This window comes from Sminthopsis crassicaudata, chromosome 3 (assembly GCF_048593235.1).
Source record: "Sminthopsis crassicaudata isolate SCR6 chromosome 3, ASM4859323v1, whole genome shotgun sequence".
Lineage (NCBI taxonomy): Eukaryota > Metazoa > Chordata > Mammalia > Dasyuromorphia > Dasyuridae > Sminthopsis > Sminthopsis crassicaudata.
Window position 1 is genome coordinate 34,624,315 of NC_133619.1, and position 20,975 is coordinate 34,645,289.

At 41.0% G+C, this 20,975-nt stretch overlaps 1 protein-coding gene and 1 long non-coding RNA gene across 6 annotated transcripts in view; one reads left to right on the top strand and one right to left on the bottom strand.

Moving 5' to 3' along the window:
* TBL1XR1 (TBL1X/Y related 1) overlaps positions 1 to 3,236 on the bottom strand; it is a 135,136-nt gene extending 131,900 nt beyond the window's left edge. For 2 of the 5 annotated variants that reach the window (XR_012487689.1, XR_012487688.1), the window contains exon 1: positions 1,821 to 3,236. The gene's annotated coding sequence lies outside the window, so the exon portion shown is untranslated. The remainder of the gene's footprint in view (positions 1 to 1,820) is intronic. The other 3 variants (XM_074298229.1, XM_074298227.1, XM_074298228.1) reach the window with 2 other exon arrangements.
* LOC141560301 (uncharacterized) lies at positions 3,174 to 12,936 on the top strand. Its single transcript, XR_012487690.1, has 2 exons — positions 3,174 to 3,354; positions 12,435 to 12,936. It is a non-coding gene; the product is annotated as an uncharacterized LOC141560301 (long non-coding RNA).
* Positions 12,937 to 20,975: the final 8,039 nt, after the last annotated feature.

The window sequence follows — 20,975 nt, forward strand, 5'->3', positions numbered from 1 at the left end:
TAGGCATGTTGAAGAAAACATCATGAGGACCCTTTATTATCCACATACAAGAGGGAATCCCCAAGAAACAGAAGAGAGGTTATTACTTAATTACAACTTAGCAAAGGGGAAAAAATTTTAAACCAATCAAGCTCAAATAATTACCCATGCCTTCAACAACCCGGATTTTATTTAGCACAGCTAGCAAATCAACAAAAGGAATTCTCATTTAGAAAACAAGGAAGCTGGACGTGACTATTAGTAAAATTCCCAAAGCAGAGCATATAAATTACACAGATAGTAAAATGTCACTTAATAACAGACCTATTTTTAAACGGGAAGAGACGGCTGCACAAACCAAGGTTTTAATTAACAATAACATGAAAAATATTACAATCATTTTAAACCTGATTTAGGAGCTCTCATTTGTAACTTCCAAAAGGTTAAGAAAAGGATGACATTATTTGGAAGCCCAATGTGAAAAACAATACCTAACCTACACAAAGTTTTATCCAAAAGCTTCCTGTACACATTTATGTTCATTGCATTAAATTTAGTTTGGCTGGAGATATAAAGTGGTTAATGTTCCATAATTATAAGTTTCCCTAAAATGATGAATATATGGTAATGCATTCATGAAATCATTCACACTACATCTTTAGGTTAATTTCTACATAAAAGTCTGCTTCAGCTGGAAAATACACCAATAGGGTAGTTTCTATCGAACTACAGCTACTTTATACTCACAACGTGGCCTTTACACTGTCAAAATAAATAAATAAATAAATAAATGACCGTTCTAGCCAAAACTTACCAGCAAACTAACAACTTTGCTCAAAATACACTTTTAAAAACAACTTCAAAAACACTCCTCCTCCAGAATACTTCCTGAAGATAAATTTTAAAACAAAAACAACAACAAAGTTACAAAGAAACAGCTCCCAGGAAGAAAAAGGAAACCCAAATCACACAGTGGGTGAGGACTGTGTGTGTGTGTATGTATGTGTGTATGCTTCCCCTCCCCCTCCTTCAGCATGAGTTCAGGCACCAAGCACATTTTTCACCCTTCCAATTACATCCCTCGTTTCCTAAAATTTACACAACATAAAACTCTCATAAACCATCCGGGAAATTTACACAGACCAAGGGGTCAGCTACTTGATAGGGTGGAGATGGGAAAAAAAATTTGCCCCTTTTTAAGGTGTTAAAAAAAAAAAAGGAATTCTTTCCGCTTACTGCTGGTGGGTTGCAAAAAAAAAAATTAATGTTAATAATCATAAATATGCACGGAAAGGCTCCTTCTTCGCTAAAAATAGGCTCTAAAGGAGGCTGCCTAATGATGGCTCCTAGATTCAATGTGCTGCAAATTCTTTTCCTGAAAGCCTTCCCCAAAGGAGGGAAAAGGCACCGAGGGTGGAGGGTGCATGGGGGGAGGGGGAGGATTAAAAAAAAAAAAAAAACAGCGAAACAGGGTGCGGGATCACCTTGCAGCCGTTCGCAGGGGCGGGGAATGGGGGGAAGGGGAGGCTAAATACCAATAATAATGAGGATAATCATATCCCCCAGTCAAACACCACCTCCCCAAAGGGCCAAGTTGAAAAATGTCTGTTACACTCGCGCCCATCCCCCACGCCCGCCACTAGGGACCGGCGCCGACCCCCCCCCCCGTATAAACATCCAGCCCCCTCCCCTAAATACACTGCCCAGTTCCTCAAGCACACGGCCCTTCCCCCACTCGGAGCCCCTCCTCAGCACGCAGCCCCCTCCCCAGAACGGCCCCCTCCCGCCCGTGCCCACCAGCCCCCTCCCCGCGCGGGCTCCGGCCCGGCCTCCCCCCTTACCTGGCGCCGCTCCCCGAGGCTGGGCTGGGCCGGGCAGGGCCGGGGCTCGGCCGCCCCTCCCGCCCGCAGTGGAGGCCCAGCAAGTGCCCCCGGCCGGCCGGCCTCAGGCGCCTAGGCGGAACACGCAGCCCGGGCGGGAGCGGCCTCAGCTCCCGGCTGGGCTCCGGGCGGGCAGCGCGACGACTCCGCCGCCGCCGCCGCCGCCGCCGCCGAGGAGCCCTCCCAGCTGCGCCCGCCTCCCTGCTCCGCGCGGGGGCGGGGGCGGGGGCGGCCGGGGCGGGGGGCGCGAGCCGGGCTGGGCCGGGGGAGGGGGCGGCCGCCGCGCCGCCGCCGGGCCGCGAGCAGGAGCGGAGCACGGAGGCTGGAGCCCTGCGGCTCGGAGCGGGCGGCCAACGGCTCAGAGTCTCCGCGCCGGGGAGCGGGGCGCGGGGCGCGGGGAGCGGGGAGCGAGCGCGGAGGGGGAGGGGAACGGGCCGGGGGAGGGGGAGGGGGCCGGACCAGCCAGGCGCAAATGAGCTCGCGAGGCCCGCGGCGGCGGCGGCGGCTCCTGCCGCACAGCCAAACAAACCCCGGCGCAGCGCAGAGCCGAGCGGAGCCGAGCGGCGCAGGCAGCCAGCGCCCGCCCGGGGCGGGGAGGGGAGAGGGCGCCGGGGGAGGGAGGGAGGGAGGGGGAAGGGAGAGAGGGAGGGGGCACAGCGGGAGAGGGGGGAGGGGAGGGAGGGGGCACACGAGGCGAGGGGGAGGGGAGGGAAAAACGAACTTGGGGGAGGGGAAAGGGGAGGAGAGAAGGAGGGGGAGGGAAAGGAGAAAGCCGAGGGGGGAGGGAAAGAGACTAGAAGGGAAGGAACAAGGAGGGGGAGGGGAGAGAGGAGGAGAACCGAGCCAGGGGGAGGGGAAGGCGCGAGGGAGGGAAAAGGGGAGGAGAAAGAAGCGCGGAGGAGGAAGGGAGGGGAGGGGAAGGAGCGAAGAGAAGGGAGAGGGGGAAGGGAAAGGAGAAGGGAGGGAAAATAGCGTGGAGAAGGTGAAGATGGGGGGAAGGGAGATAAAAAGGGGAGGGGAAGGAACTGGGGAATGGGAGGAGGAACCGGGGAGGGGGAGAGAAGAGGAAAGGAAAAGGAGGGGCTGGGGAAACGGAGCGGCGAGCCGGAGGGGGAGGGAAAGGAAAGGAGAGGAAAAGGATTCGGAGAGAGCTGGGGAGAAGGGGCTGGGAGGAGAGAGGCAAAGCCGAAGAGAGCAGCTTTATGTGGGGAGCTTGGCCTCTTGCCCGTTTCCCCCAGCTGCTGGGGTGGTAGGGGGAGGAAGGGCACCGGGATGCCCATTCTTTTCTAAAATACACAGAGAACAGAGGCACATTCAGAGCCAAGCACCCAAGTGCCTTTTCATTTCCGGGGCTTATTTGTTGTTTGCCTGGCTGAAAGGAGGGGGTGGGGGTGGGGAGAAACACCAAGTAGGATCATAAAACATCGTTTAACTTTTTATGAAGAAAAAATACTATGGACTGGACTCCCAACTGCCCCGTGATTACAGCTTAATGGTGAGATTGTTCTCCATCTACATCATCTACACATGTGATCATAGAAAAGATGCGATTACATAAACTAGCCAGATAATACACGAATATTTCTGTATGTATATACAGCCTATACATGTGTATTTGTTTGCAGAACTGTGTAAATACACAGGCATGTTTGTGTACATACAGTATGTTATATCTGGAAAGACATTTCATCTGTAATAAACCATTGATTTTAAATTTCCATCCAGACCCCAAAATCAGGAGAGAGAAACACAGGAAAAGGGTGTACACACGCACTGAACACCACATTATAATTGAAACGTTTCTACCCAAATGTATTGTAAATTAGGCATATGGCGGTATTTATCTTAGGCTGGGTCTGTTTTAAAGGTTTGTTCATCTCGTTATTTGGCAAAAATAAGTTAATTTGCTACGTGTTTACCAAATATATATATATTGACAACAGCAGAGGCCAGGGAAGTTTCTCCATTTTATACTTTTGATATGTGTGTGATCACATCAGCACAAGTCATAAAATATTACTTAGAAAGGTGATAAATGTTCCGGGGTTGTTAAAGTGAGGGGGAAGGGCTTTGTGGTAGGTTTTGTCCAGTAAAGCCTAAGGTCCTTGGGAGTGAGGACTTTTTGGTTGGGGGTTTGATTTTTCTGTGGCTGTATATGAACTTTTAGGATAGTGCCTGACACTTGGTAGACAGCACATTTTTATTAAATCAAAGTGAAGGAGGTAAATAGTCACCATTAAAGAGAGAGAGAGAAACAACTAAAGTATATAGAAAGGGGGGAGGGGATTCAATTTTTTTTTATTGTTGCATAAACAGACCACATTATAAGCCTTCAATCCAGTTTTGAAAATATAATTTGCAACAGATTCTGCCTTAGTTTGAATAATTACTTTCTTCTCCTAAGTAAAGTAGTTCATTTCTACATGCTTGTTAAGCAAGAGGTTTTGGGTGTTGGACTCTCTTCAAAATAAAAATTCTTAACCACAGTGTTTTCTTCAGCTCATGCAGGGCGAATTTAATGTAGCTAAAGCACACCAGAAAATTCTCATTTCAAGTCACAGATGAGTGTTGAGAGACTAACTAGATACATTGAAGAAAGCTTCCAGTTTCTATCTGTCCATAGTCTGATAGCTTTTTGGTTAGAGGCCTAGCTAATGAGGCCAAAGCCAAAGGGTTCAGCCCAGTCCCTGAGGTCTACTTAGATCCTCTGATATGGCTTTAGAGTGTACTTCTGTCCAGAGAGCTTACAGGTGCACAGTCTTAGTCACCAGAAGAACTGAGAAAAAGAACATACATATATATATATATATATATATATATATATATATATATATATATATATATATATATATATATATATATATATAAAGAATGGAAAATGACCAAAGTCACTGGGCAGGCTGGGGGTGGGGAACCAATGCAAAGCATTTCCATGCCTTATGAAGTATATATGAGAAATCATCCTTGGATATGAAAGAGAAAATAGATATCCCCATGTTATCTCCAAGTGTATGTCCCTAGCACAGACTGTTGAGAATTTTGCAAGCATTCTTAAGCACAAAGACTTCCAGATCACACTACAGAATTAATAAAATTCCAAGACACTCAATTTTATGTAACATTTTTTGAAGGTGGGATGAAATCCAGGAAACTTCCTCCACTGAGGCTAACCAGTAATCTTTCTGGAAATGATACTCTTAGGTCCTGAGGGTGGTATAGCTAGTGATAGAGAACTAGTAAGGCTTTACAAAGACCTAAAAATAACCTAGCTGATATTTTTCTAAGTTTCAATTGTTAGGAGTTAACAATTTGTACAATATTAATGTGGGGGTGGAGATCGCCTCTCTGGGACAGACACAATTTCAGCATTTGGAGAGATGTCAGTACCAAAAAGTCCTTTACTGCCCACAGGACAGGTAGTCAATCACCCTGACTTCCCTAGATGACTTCTAGTGAGGGGGAGCTCACTTCAGCCGAGTTCTTTATAAGTTACTTCATCTCCCTGGGCCTCAATTCCCTGATCTTCCAGATGAGGGGGTTGTAGAAGATGATCTCTAAAGTTCTTTTAGCTCTACTATTCTGTGTTCTGTGATCCTGGGACCTCCAAAAACCAGTGAAACAGATTCCCACATCTTGGGATATCAGATCATCTCATGTACAAAAATACTTTGAGTTTTTTCTTTTATTTTCTATAATAGAAGCTGTTTTTTTTTGTTTGCTTGTTTTTTAAACCAGACACTGAACTAGATTAGGATTCAGCTCAGTTTGACCACAATATAACAAGCATTTATTTGATCATCTGTAGTGGACCTGGAGATTGGAAGCCATAAGTTCAAAACCAGCCTTAGACACTTAACTATGTAACCCTTTCACACAGTTTCCTCATCTTTAAAATGAGAATAACAGCAACTACCTCCCAGGAGGTATTGGATCAAATGAGATAGTATCTGTAAAGCACTTTGCAAGCTATAAAGTACTATGTAAATATTTATTATACATTATTATTGTACTAAGCACCCTACTAGAGGTTGAGTGGGGATACAAAAATAGAAATGAACCAGTTCTTGTCTTCCAAGAGCTTACATTTTTCTGGGAGGAAAAGATACTCTATGTGGAAGAGAGAAAACAGAGTTGATAGCACTAGCCCTAAGGTAAGTCAGTGAGCTGGGGGGAGGGAGGGAAGGGAAAGGAGGAGAGACTCTGAAGCTGGGTCTCTCACCTTTGTGATTTTGGTTAAGTTCATAAGTAATCCTAAGAATCTATGAATGTCTCCTGTAGGAAATGGCATCTGAGCCATAATGCTGGAGATTCCATGAAACAGTACATTGGGGGAGGGAGATAGGCACCTGAGTCCTTGTGTAGCAGATGCACAGCCAGGCTACCTCTATGTATCTCTCTCTCCCCTCTGCATGGAGCAAAGCCAATGGCAGAGCTTCCTCCACAGTTTTGTGACAGGATCAGAAAGGGACCTCAAAGGTCATTTGGTTTCCCCTACACACTCCAGTTTTATGGGGAATGAGGGAAGGGAATTTGTGACCCAGAGAGTTGAAAGACCTTACCCTGAATGGCAGAGGTAATAAGCATTAGATAGAACTGGAATTCAGGTCATCTTTGCACCGTTATCAGTAAACATCTTAGTACCTCCCACCTTCCCCCACCTCAAAACAAAACAGAAACCTTAAGCTTTAGAAAAAAATGAGTAAGTGGGGCTCATCACCCTTTCTTTTCCCTCTTCCTCAAGGAAAAGAGATCTGCCAATATAAAAAATCTATGTCAGTTGAAAACACCCTGCCCCAACTAGCCTGCTTTACTGGAGGGGGAGGAGGGAGATTCTTTATAATAATGAAAGTTTCCCTCAAATGGCAACAATTCTGCTTTGTGTCTGCAGCTATCAGGGATGTAAGGACACCACAGTTAGGGGTTATGTCTGATTTTATCATCAGACAAGACAAGAGGCCTTTAACGTGAACCCCACAGAAAGCTACCACTGGCAGGTCATAGGCAATTATTACCTCACCCTCTCAAGTTGCAACATATCCGGTGGTGTGTGAATTCACATACTTCATTGAAATTCAAGCAATTATTAGGCACCGTGGGGTGAATTAAGGACAAAAGAGCAACTCTAGTCTGCTCATTTTCAGGGCTGGCTCCCAAAGTGAAAACCTCCCTCTGCTCTGAATGTAATGTTAATGTGTTTCTAGCTGCAAGAAACTACTTTGTAACTTTTAAATGAAGCATTCCAAAGACTGGTGCCCACAAGATTAAGAAAGAGCCGGTTTAGTTAATTACCCAACAAAGAGAAACCTCATCCCAGTAACTGTTACCAGAAGTTACATATATGTTGTAAAATGACTAAACAAATCCCAACTTGTTTTATTTTAGCACTATTACACCCAAAGGGTGTGGTATGATGAGATGTCACACACCTCTGTAGCTTTGATCCTCAGTCAAATAGTTTTAAGGTGAAAGAGGACTGGATTAATCCAGGTTGAGAGGATCTTAATTGTGCGGGGCATTTTTTTTAAGTCTTCAAGATTATGTATTTAAATTTTATCTGTGCCATCTCCTCCCCTCCTGTTCATATGTTTAAAGCAAACTTGGACATAAGAAATAGGCATTTATGGAATCGTATACTTAGGATTTGCTGCTGTTTGTCCTTCATTCTGGAAGAGAACCTTGGTCGTGACATGGTTTTGTGAAATGGATTTGAAGGACAGAGGGTCACCTGCCTCACTTTCCCTTCTAGAGCCATCTGAATCTCGGGGCCAGATATAGGTCAGGATGACTAGAGAAGGCCCTGAATGCAGTGGGAGACCCAGGCCTTTTACATTAAGGTCTTTAACAAATCTCAGTTTGACGGAGGCCGCACCCATTCAGTAATTAAGGCTAGGTAGCAATTGAGATAAAGAATGGCCTTTCACCTAGTTTAAGAAAAAAAAAAAAAAAAAGAATTTAAAGAGATATTAGAACCCATCAAGTCAAATCCTTTCATTTTACAGATGAGGAAACTGAGGCACCAAAAGACTGTCTTGCAAGGCCAGAGTCACACAAGTAGTATCTGAAGTATGTGAACTGAGGTCTTTTTGACTTTAGGTCTAGTTCCCCCCTTACCATTCCACTTTACCTCTTAATCCAATCCATTGGCCCCCTCCTCATTTTACAGATGAGAAAACATGCTCAGAATAGTTAAATAACTTGATCAGGGTAACACAGGTAAGTAGTGGAGCTAAGATTGAAACTCAGGTCCTCCAAGTCCAAGCTCAATGTGCTTTCTACTACACTCCATTTCCTAATAATGCTAGGATCACAGATTCAGAGGCAGGATCTTAAAAGGGCATCTGTTCTAATACAATGCAGTTATGTTAGAGATGAGGAAATGGAAGTCAAGAGAAGCAATATCATCCCACCTGCCCAGTGAGGCTAGGTTTGTTTTTCCCCTAAAAGACAAAAGTATCCTGTAGACTTGATTGGGCAGGATTCTAAAGGCTAGAATCAGGATTGTAGTGGTTAATATTAAAATACTGGCTAGGGTGGGGTGGGAAGAGGCTAGGGAAATGTGCCCATGTCGGAATTTTTCACCAGCATTATTAGTTGCTCTTGCCCAGCATTATCATGTTTTCTATCACTCAAATCTGGACAACAGAACAATAAATTAAACCCTGTTGTTTTTTGGTTTTGTTTTTTTTTTAAATTTTTGAGGTATAAATTCTCAAACTGAAAATTTGACAATTAGCTTGTATGTGCTCACTCCAGCACCCTGCAGTGGGCCTACAATCACTGGCAGTTTCCTGGTGGTTTAGTTAAAAAGCCCACCAAGTAAGTAAAAGTCAAGGGTTCTTCCAGTTTGACCCATTGAGACAGGGAGCTTCCCCCAAATAAATGGATATTATAGCCTTGGTGAAAACTCCATTCTATCATTAAACTTCCTTTTATTAAATGTTAAGTGGTCAGTGAGAGTTTTACTGCACTAACAAGCCTAAGGCCAGGAAGGTTAAAATGATGTATCCAAGGTCCCTGAGTAAGAAAATCAGAATTGAACCCATACCTGTTGAGTCTAAATCTAGGATTCTGTCATGTATTGGGAGATTACCTCAATCATAGAATCTTTTAATGTTTATTACTAACTCAGGAATATAATAAATTTAATGACTTTATTTTAATAAATTGCAGGCCTCTTGTTTTTACCTTCGTCAGTGCATTTATTTGTTTCTGACTTAACGAATACAATCCTTTCTTTGTGGTACTTTCAGCCCTCTCCTGACATCGGGAGGTGATGATAACCTAAACCATATCTTTAAGATCTCAGTGCATGAACTTCTCCCTGTCCCTCCATGCTTAGCATTTAGATTGTAACCTTCCCTTCTTGAAAAGCATTTTGCCATACCTCTGTGACTTGATTTCATCTCTGTAATGAACTTTGCTGAAACCTCAAAATCAACACACATTTTATTTGGACATATTAATGTATATGCAGATTGCAAGAAAATGCACATATCTTTCAGATGCAATCAGAATGCAATATAATGATCCAAAAGCCTTCTATCTACTGGTCAGTGTATGTCCTTGCTAAATCTTCCTCTCATATATTAGCATCCCCATTATTTTAAGGTGGAAGCTCCTCCAGTCTGCCTTCAATTTAAAAAGCAAATAAGCCCAGAGAGGTGATTGCTCAAAATCATACTACTGATGGATCTATCTTTCCTGAGCCACCTGAGTTGTCAATATATTCTATCTCCCCCTTCATGTACTTTGTATATATTTTTATGTTAACTGTGTATGTATTATTTCCCCATGGAAGCTTTTTCAGGGCAGATATGTTTCATTTTTGTCCTGGTATTTTCACTGCTTTTCTGTCCAGAGAAAAGTGAGCTTAAGTTTATTGAGTACTTATGGTAACAACTCACAGCTCATGATTACTGAAAGTCCCTTTCTCCCTTTACAGGTGTTTAAAGCCCCCCTTTTAGGCATGATGTTTTTAGGCATGATTGCTGGTTTCCTTTCGAAATTCTGAATCTATATCTAGCCTGTCTTTGGTTCTCAATGCAAATACTACTACCAGCCAATCCAGTGATGCCATTAGGACACCACTGGGAAAATGGGAGATTCAAAATCATTCAGATCTTCTAAGGTCAAAGGAGATTGGGGAGGGAAATGTGGATGGAGACCTAGGCAACTAGTTTCAACTCTGCAGAACAAGTTTTCTCTTCCAGATTAATCTATCACCTCTCATCACCATGCTGCTAAATGAAATCTTAATTCACATCACCTCAGCCTTCTCTACCCTCTTCATTGGAGAGCTAGAAGGCAGTGTATATACCTTCTCCCATTGCCTTTATAACAGCAGAAAAAAAACTAATTTTTCATTTTTCTTTTGTAAAGGGGCAAGGCAATCAAGGTTAAGTGACTTGCACAGGATCACACAGATAGTAAGTGTCAAGTCTCTGAGGCCAGATCTGAACTCTGGTCCTCCTGACTCCAAGGACTGGTGGAAACTGGACTTTCTGGCTTACTCTATATCTGCTGCCCTGCCCAGTTTCAACCCCACAGAACAAGATGCTCCTGAGACAGCACTTAGAGTCTGAACCAGATATCCCTCAGCTTTCTGTTTGCCTTCTTTTGGACAATGTAGCTTAATATCCTTCCTAAAATGTGGTGCTCAGAACAACAAATTGTAAGCAAAGTAGCAAGGACCAAAGGTCACTTTGTCCAGGACCAGCTTATCTGACAGATCAGTTTCCAAGGGGAAACTCGTCTGAAAGCCTATTCAAGGCAATAATGCAATGTATAAAACATGAACATGGTTAGGTCTAGTCCTCACTGAGGAACATAGAGATCTTGATCCAAAATTGTCTCAGAGAGTCTTAACTTAAACATACAAAAACAGTAGCACAATAAAGATTTGGTTTGCCTAGGAAGAAGGCCTGTGGGAGTTTGGAGCCCATGAACATTTCTGAAAGCACTAAGCTGAGTATAAAGTTGGCCTAAGGCCCCTTAAAGATACATGGATTTGTGAACTGGGAGCATAGGGCAAACAAAATTCTGTATATTTTCATTAGGATATATACCAGGGATTCTCAAACTACGGCCTGAGGACCAGATGCGGCCCAGTCAGGCCCTCCAACAGTCTGAGGGACAGTGAACTGGCCCCCTATTTAAAAAGTTTAAGGACCACTGATATATACTCATGACTAAGCCCCTAGCTGACAAGTGTATCTTCTTTCAGGTGTTGGAAAGAGACTGGGGGGATCCAGGGTGAATAATATAAGGCAGAGCATGGTTGAGGAACTGACTTTCTTTATGGAGTATTCCCAGAGAATTCTTCTGACAAGAATTCTTTTCCCATGTATACTTTTCAGAACAGTAGGGCTTATATTTTCTAATAAATAAATGAACAAATTCAGCGTAGATTGGTTTCTTACCCGATTCCTATTTTTGGGTAAAGAGAATAGGCTTTAAGATAAGTAAGTTTTGATTGGCAATAGCGTAACCAAAAAGGCCACAGCAATTTGAAGATGGGACAGGGTCACAAAAATTTGGGGAACCGATTCTGGATACAAACATTCACTATCTCAATGTTCAGTAGACTCAAAGTACCTTTCCTTGATTGAATTACATATTGAGTGAGCAGCTATTTTACATTTTTCTCTAGGAAGGAGAGAGTGAATTGTAGTAGGAGACATGTAAGAATTACTTCAGTGCTTCAAGAGTCTGTGGTTCTCTTGCTATCCATGGTCATACCTGACACTCCCTCCCTAACTCAGTCCTGTAGAAAATTCTCCAAAGTTGCTTTGATTGAAACATTGACCTTATGGCAAAAGTTTTAGCTAGACTGGTCCTCATACAGAGCATCATTGAGCCTATCTTGTTTGGAATACTAGCGTCTGTTAGAACAGATGCTCTGTTGGTATGGTCTTCTAGAACCCAGGGTCATCTTCATATCATACTGAGAAATCAAAGGAGAACAAAGTAAAGTAATGGATTTGAAAAAATAATTTAACAAAATTTAACAAAGATGGATAGGTATAGATGGATTCCAATCTCCATCATTGTAGAGAATGCTCAGTTGCCATAATTACAGGTTCTTTGGAATGTAGGATCAATTGTGTACATTTCACAGTGACCACAATAACATAAAGGAAAGTAACAGTAAAAGGTATTAAAACTCTGATCATTGCAGTGACTAACAGTGACTTGAAAGATCCACTCCATGTCTGTCTCAGTTGATAGGTAGTTAAACTCTGGGTACAAAATGAGGCATATTTTGTCAGACATGTTCATTGTGTGGATTTCCTTTGCTTGATTGCAGTTATAATGAAGAGTTCTATATTTCATTTGAAAAAGAAAGTGAGATTTTAAATCTATTGAGATATTTAAAAGTTTCAAAATATTATAAAATAATGGAGAGGAGGTGGTTTTTGGTTCTTTTTTCCCTTTTCTTTTTTTAAAATTTCTCTCTTCTTATTCCTCCTTCCCTCCCACCTGGAGAGGGAAGGAGAGTCAAAATGTTTTGACCTATGGTTAGACTCTTGGGTGGATACAAGTAAAACCCACATTTAATTTTTTTTTTTCTTGTAGATTCTTACATTCTGAGCCAACATGGAGGGGAACATTATTTCCTAAAGGAGATAAGCCCAATTCTGAATACCGATCAATATCTCACTGCTTTATAGAAAACCCTTTCAGCTCATAAAAGTGCAAGGCCAGCAGATTTTAAGGAAACCCCAAAAAGAAAAAAAAAGGAGGCCTTTCCGAAAGTCCAGCCAGCATCCTGCTGCATAAAACTCTTTAACTAGACTATAGTAATTTGAACCAGTTCAATCTAGACCTCTGTGGTCTCTTCCCCTCCCCCTTTGAAAAAAATTTCTACTATATAATTTATGCTAATTTATTCCAGAGTTTAATAAATAACATCTCATTAATCTCCACCATATCCCTGTAAAGTGAGACCTGCCTAAACATTGCAGCTGAAAAAGAGGAATGCAGAAATTATCACATGACTCAAATCACACTGTTGTGATTTGGCTAATCTTAGATGTGAACGCTGTTCTTTCTACTTAAATAAAAGCCCCTCAAAACATCTGCTTTTTCAAAAGATGCTGATGCTTTAAAACTGCCTCCTGACCTTTCCCTAATGAGGAAGCCTTCTAACTTGCCAACCAGACTGAGGTGAGGGAGAAAAACCAGGCCGAAGGAAACTGAAATGGAGCTGAGGTTAATTGATCTTACAAAGGGACTATTTCCTTCAGCCCAAGTTTGGTGATTCAGCATTTGTAGTGTAAAAGGATTTATAATAATTAAAAGAAAACACAACCAAATTTATACAAAACTTTATTCATATGAACAAAGTGCCTCCAATAAGGACCAATGCTTTTAGGATTAAACTTTAGGAACTCTAGTCCATCTTCCTCATTTGATAGAGGAAAAATACCGAGGCTTAATGTGGTCAATAAGTCACTCAAAGTCTCAGAAGAAGTGAAAAGAGTTAGGGTTCGTTTTCAGTCCCCCTCACCGCCTCCCTTAGAGATCAGGAAGTTTATATTATCTGTGACTATTCTCCCCAGCCCTTTTAATGTAAACATCTCTCTCTCCCAGCCCAGTCTGCTTCCCCATCTAGTAGCTCAAAGTATTTCTATACCAGGCTATATGTAAGTGCTCAATCTTCCTTTATTCCTAAAACCGAAGTTCATCCTCTTCGTGCTTCCACTTCTGCTTCCTTCATGTTTATATCTTCTTTTTCTAACTTATCCCAATTAGGAGAAAAAGCAAATTCATCTCCCTTCCTCCTCCCTTTTCAGAAGGAGGATTTGAACCCAGATTTTCTGATTATCACTATTCTCTTACATACCACACAATCCAGTTCACTGACCTCTCCACCACATGCCTTTTGCTAACATGTCCCTCAAAGTGATCTAACATCATGCTTCCATTCTTCCTGTTAACCTAATAGTAACTTTGGAAGCAAATCTCTTCCCTCTTTAATTTCGTTCTGTGCTCTCTTCACAAACTCTCAGAAAACTCTCTCTACAGAACAGTTGGGTGGTGTGGTAAATAGAGCACAGCCCTGGAGTCAGGAGCATCTGAGTTCAAATTCAACTTCAAATACTTAGTTACTGTGTGACCCTGCACAAGTCACTTAAACCTGATTGCCTCCAGAAAAGAAAGAAAATTCCCTCTGCAAGTAGTCATCCTTGTGTTGATCCTGTCCATAGTTTTTTCAGAATGTTATTCTTCTTCTATAAGTTCTTCCACTTAGTATTTGCATGGTCTTAAGCCAGTCATTTAACCTCAACAGGTTTCATTTTCCTCATCTGAAAAAAATGAGAAGCCTGGACTGGATGCTTCTGAAGTCCCTTTCACTTTTATGAGTCTGTAATGCTCCTGAAGCACACTTCTACCATTCACATTGTCCACCTATGCTCCCCTTCTCCAACCTCCCCCTAATTGAAATCTGGCTTTGTCCAGATCACGCCCTTCCCTTAAAACCCTCTCCAATAGAGACCCCTCCTTCTCTTATTTTCCCAATCTCTTTGGTCACTTTGATCATTCTTCCCCCCTCCCCCCAGCAACAGGTTGTCCTTTAAATCCAAAACCATCTGTCCTCTCCTCATTCTTAGCACTCACATAAATATCCCTCCTATTTTCCTTAGTGCTAGGTCCTTTGTCCTTCCTCACTTTGTTAACTCCCATCATCCCCCATGACTTTTACATCTTACTTGATGGAACTCCCATACCTTGGCTTGATTTCAATTACCTTCATCTACCTATTATTTCAGCCTACCCTAAACATGTCTATAACCTAGGTCTATTAATTTCTTAGGATACAATGGCAAAAATACTGCATTTGAAGCCAGAGAATATGAGTTCAAATCCTACCTCTGATGTTCACTACCCATGTGACCTTTCAACTCCTCTAGGTTTCAGTTTCTTCACTTATAAAATGAGAGAGTTGGACTAGTAAGCTTTTAAGGTTCTTTCCTACTCTTTATCTTTGAACCTCTAAATCACTTGTTTCTAGATTTCAGTGGGGAAATAAAAAAAAGAGGGATTTTAACCTCATGACTTGTAAGATCCATTCCAGCTCTAAATCAGTGGTACTACCTCTGAGATCACAAGTCTGAAATTCCCCCTTGGAACCACAACCTCTTGTCCTTCCCTTTCCTACACTTTCACTCCTGTTAAACCTACTCTTTCTTTTTATTGAAAGCTGCAGGTCCTCTGAGAAACTTCCAGATTTATCTGACTTTTTTTTTTTTGGCTGAGGCAGTTGGGTTAAGTGACTTGCCCAGTGTCACACAGTTAGGAAGTGTTAAGTGTCTGAGGCCAGATTTGAACTCCCGGTCCTCCTGACTTCAGGGATGGTGCTCTATCCACTGCATCACCTAGCTGCCCCTATTTATCTGACTCTTTACCAAGTCAGGACTCCAGGATCACTAGAGTTCACATTAGATCCCCTTATCTACTTGTTATTAAAATCCCACTACCCCTTTTTTCCTCTCTTCTTGCTGTAAGAAGTCAAGAAATCTGACTAATCTAGTACAAGCTTAAATTATCGAGTCAGGTAGATTTCAGGTGCTAAATATTTTTATCCATCCCTTTATTTTTATTTATTTGTTTATTATTAGAATGGAGTTGTGATTTCATCAATTCAGGGAACTCATGAGTGATAAAATTCTGATTACCAATGCAGAACAGGGACCATCCCATAACTGCTAGCTCTGTCCTTATTGCTGATAGCTAGCTAGCCTTTGTTTTTAAGTCTCACTGACTCTCTTGGCCTTTCATCAAAACAGTAGTTCCACAACTTTTTGAATCTCCTCCAATCCATGGTCTGATTCCCAACCTCTCATTTTTCGGTTCCTCATTATTGAGCACCATAAGATTTAAGATCATGCAATTCCAATCTTTCCTTTTCTAGATGAGAACACAAAGATCTAGAGAGGGGTGAATGACTTTTTCTAAATGGTAAGCAGCAGAACTGAGTTTTAAACCCATGTTATTCAACTCCACATCCAATGTTGGAAGAGTAAGGTCTTTAAATCACATACAATATCCACCAGTAGGTAATCTTTCCTGTTGTACATATGTGGGTATGGACATCTCTTTCCCAAGAGAACCTAAGATCTTTGAGATCAGGGATTGTTTTATTTTATTATTATTATTATTTTATCCATAGTAGCTGGCACAGTATCTTGAACATGGTAGATGCTTAATAAATGTTTGGCAATTAATTGATTGTTTTTATTATTTTTCCTGAGGCTGGGGTTGAGTGACTTGCCCAGGGTCACACAGCTAGGAAGTGTTAAGTATCTGAGACCAGATTTGAACTCGGGGTCCTCCTGACTTCAGGGCTGGTGCTCTATCCACTGTACCACCTAGCTGCCCCCTAATTAATTGATTGTTAATGGGCATTTGAACTCAGTCATGGAATCCCTTGGTCAACATATAATTTATAAAAAGACTACTATATGTCAGATGTTGTGCTGAGTCCTGGGAATAAAATTACAATACAATGGCAAAAGGCAATACCTATTCTACAAGAGTTTGCAGTGTAAGAGTGAAAAATATATGTAAATAACTATGTACAAGCAAGCTACAGTTGTTTAGCTGTACCTGACACTTTGTGATCCTATTTGGGGTTTTCTTAGCAAAGATACTGGAGCACTTTTTTTTATTTTTTTATCCAGCTCATTTTATAGATGAGAAAACATTTTAGATTTAATCAACATGCCCAGGGTCACACAACTCGGTTCTGAGGCCACATTTGAACTCAGACCTCCTTGACTCCAGTTCTCTTGCTCTATCTGCTGTATGACCTAGCTGACCACAAACAAGCTATATAAAGGACAAACTGGAAATAATCAACAGACACAAGGCTCTAAAATTAAAAGTGATTCGCAAAAGGTTCGTAAGGAAGGATACTGGAAATGAACGCTCTTAGGTTCAAATCTTCTCTTTGTTTACTTTGAGTCCTGGCTCTGGAACAGAATAGGATGAGACTATGGCCCCTCATCTCAAGGGGAACAGAAACACACCACAGGAGCTGACTGCTAGTTCCAGAAGGTCTGCTTTCAGAGCCACAAAAAATATACACAGAGAGAAATGAAAGGCAGTCCTAGGCCACACAGAAGCCACTACAGTTTTCTTAGAGTCTTACTGACCATTCATCACACACACACAGACACACACACTCTCTCTCTCTCTCTCTCTCTCTCTCTCTCTCTCTCTCTCTCTCTCTCTCTCTCTCTCTCTCTCTCTCTCTCTCTCTCTCTCTCTCTCTCTCTCTCTCTCTCTCTCTCTCCTGTAAACTGCATGATGAATCTCATAAAAAATGGGTTGCTTTAACAATTATACACCATGCATGCAATATGAACTAATCAGGGTGTGGGTGAGGTTCTCAAAGCTTGTCTAGAGTGTGTGGCCTTTCTAATCATTATCTACCAGCCTTCTCCAGGCTTCTGTTCTGGTCCCTCTAGTTTCTTCTTTATATGTTTTACCATTTTATCCACCTCTCAGTTAATTTCTGGTCTAGTCATCCAAAGTGACACTATTCAGTTATAAATCGGGTAGCCCTTCCCTGATCTCTCTCCTAGGCTCTAGACCCAACTTTCTAGAGATCTGGCTATCACAGTCTAGATGTCACATAATACCTTGCATTCAACAAACACAGTCTTTTTTCTCCATGGCATTTCTCCTCTTAGATAGTTAAGACCCAAGTCATCCTTTGCTGCTCTCTCTATCAATCACTAATCCAAATCAATTGAATAATTATTGTGTCTAATATGACCCAGGCCCTAAAACATTCTTTCTATTTCTACATTCTCTCTCCCATCTGTGTCCTTTTCATTATTTCCACACAGCTATGCTAGCTCAAACTCTGATTTTCTCTCACCTGGACTATAGAAATTATCTCCTTGCTTATGCAAACTACATTGTCCTGCCAGTGTAAATGGCATAAATAGTTCATAAAATCTCTGGAAGTGATGCCAGAAATCATTTGGACCAATCCCCTCATTTTGCAGGTGAAGAAAAGGAAGACTGAGGGATGTATTAAAACTGTACATTCAGTAAATCTGAGTTCCTAGATTCAAAGCCAGGGCCTTTCCCTACAACATCATGTTTCCTTTGGACAATTAGTATCATAGCCTTGTGAATGCTTCCAGATTGTAGAGTGAAGAGGCCCTCCTTACCTAATTCCCCTCGACCCTGTCTGCCTCATCTCAAACTTCTCTGAGTTCCTTTATTTTCCCCTCAAACTAGCCTATTTAATCCCTGTTTCTCAGCTACATTCCACAGCTTTTCTGTCTTCATGCCTTTGTGGACTCCTTCATTACAATTGTCTGTCCATTGACAGCCAGCTCTGGGAGGGGCCTAAGGCAGCTTTTCCCAGTTCCATCTGCCTCTACCCTTAGACCAGACACCCCAAAAGATCTTTTATAATCTTCATTTGAGCAGAGGAAAAATAACAACAGCTAATATCTGCATCGTATTTTTGATACGCAAAATACTTGCCAAATATCTCATTCTATCATCTCAAGAATTCCCCTATCTCCAGGTCAGTGCTATTACCTCCATTTTTCAGATGAGAAAAATGAAATCAGTCAGAGGTGAAATAACTTGCTCAGCATCACACAGATAAGTAAGTGTCCAAGGAAGGATTGAAAATCAGGTCTTCCTGGCTCCAGGTGTAGCATCCTATTCAACTGAGCCACAGAAATTTTATTTTCTTCCTCCCTCTTCTGTAAATTGCTACTTCAGCATCCCACTGGAGCATAGACTTAATGCTGGAAGGGACCTCAAAAGTCATGTAATTTAACTGCTTCATTTTAAAGATGAGGCAACTGAGGCCTAGAAAAAATAGTGGCTTGGCCAAGATTGCTATAGGCAGTAGTAGTAGTAATAATCTTATTAATTACATTGGCTAGCATTTATATAGTATTTTAAGGTTCACAAAGCACACTGTGCATTTTATTTCACTGGATCTTCACAACAATCCTGGGAGATAGGTATAATTGTTATCAATTTTACAGATGAAGAAATTAAGAGAAGCAAAGGTTAAGTGATTTAACTCAAGTCACACAGCTAGTAAGTATCTGAGGTAGGATTTGAATTCACTTCTTCCTTACTCTGTCTATCACTTTACCCATTATCTTCCTAACTGTTTTATACGTACCTTGTTACCCTGCTAGTGAGTAGCAAGGGGAACATCTGAAGGAGAGTCATGGACTTAGAAGTCCACTGAACTGAAGCTCAGATCTGTCCTCTAACATCTCATCAAGGTAGGTTTGGCTCTTCTCTAAGGGACGGTCCTGAAATGCTTTCTATAGGTTGGGAGAGATGGCTCCTGGATGCCAGAGAGATTTGTGGGAGGGAGATAGGGTGATGAACCCATTATGGCACTTTTCCTGATACCACAAATATGGAAATCAAATCTCTTCAGAAGGGCAGGTTTGGACAGCCATGTCTATAACTAGGTATAGATTAATCAACTAACTGCTTTATCTAATTGTTATCTATACTACAAAGATTCCAATTATTTAGAAAATCTAGTCTTTGTTACATGTAGGAACTTAGAAGAATAATTTTCATTATTTGCAATTTGGAGGGAAAATTAAAACATCCCAATCACAATTTCGTAGTGATTCTGAAGCTTGGCTGATGCTTTACCAACTTTCTCTGAAAACTGGTGCTTCAGCAACAAGTTCAATTCAAATGACCCTGAATTCAATTCTACATTTCAGGTTTCAATCTTAAGAGGATATTCTAGGTAACTAGTTTCTAATATTTCTGCTTTTACATTTTAAAATGCAATGTTCTTTGCTTTAGGATTCCTTTTTCAATTGTTAACAGTGGAGGGATTTTTTTAAAGGTAATTTTTGGAAGGATTAACCATAACTTATTTTTTCAGCAGGAAAGGTGTCCTCAGTTTTGTTATATTGAATCTGGAATCTTTAAGCCTTTTTTTTTTTTTTAATTGTTTACTATGTGATAACCACAGGTGTCCTTCTTGCTACTGGTTTTATTAGTTCCTTTTCCTCTCCTGTGTCAAATGGTTGCAATTGTCTCTCGATTTTCTTTTTAACTCTAATTTTAGGAGGCATTATGTGAGGGGAGAGGGCACAGATATCATTGGTACCATAACTCAGGGAATTATTTCCCAGGTAATATTTTAAGATAGCTTTATTTTTGATATCATTATTTTTATGTCTTTTTATTTATTGGGAGTTTAAAGAGATTATAAAGACTATTTTGGCTTCATATTCTACTGGATGTTAGTATGATGATATTAGAAAATAATATGTGTGGTATATCCATATGCCCTGTATGTATGTGTGTATATATATATATATATATATATATATATATATATATATATATATATATATATATAAAATGCTTTTTATATGCATGAATTTTAAATATATGTTGATACACTTAGGGTTAATTGTTGAGGTTTTTTTTTTATTGTTTTGAGTTCAAAGTGTTACTTTGAAATTTGGCTACTTACAGTATATTAATCCCAGAGTTTTGCCTGCCATAATAGTGGAAATTTATTGTTATATTAATTTTTGAGCATCATTGTTGGCACATATATCTAAAAATATCTAAAATGCTTACTATTTTAATATTGATTAAATATTGTGATATCTCTTTTTAAAAATATGGGGGCTACAGGATTTGAGTCTTATCAGTAAGATGTATTTTCAGTAAGTAAAGAATAGAGGTCTCCTAGAACTAGACCTTAAGAGAAAGGACATTAAGGATACTATTCAGAAGGCCAATTCCAATATACTTGAGATGGAGAGAGACATCTGCATCCAGAGAGACGCTTTGGGGACTGAATATGCATCACAACATAGCATTTTCACTTTTGCTGTTGTTGTTTTTTTTGTGTCCTTGTTTTTTTCTTTCTCATTTTCCCTCCTTTTGATCTGATTTTTTCTTGTGCAACATGATAAATTGGAAATAAGTTTAGAAGAATTGCATATGTTTAACCTGTACTAGATTGTTTGCTGTCTAGGAGAGGGGGACAGGATGGAGGGAGAGAGAAAAATTTGGAACAACAAGGTTTTGCAAAGCTGAATCTTGAAAACTATCTCTGCATGTATTTTGAAAAAA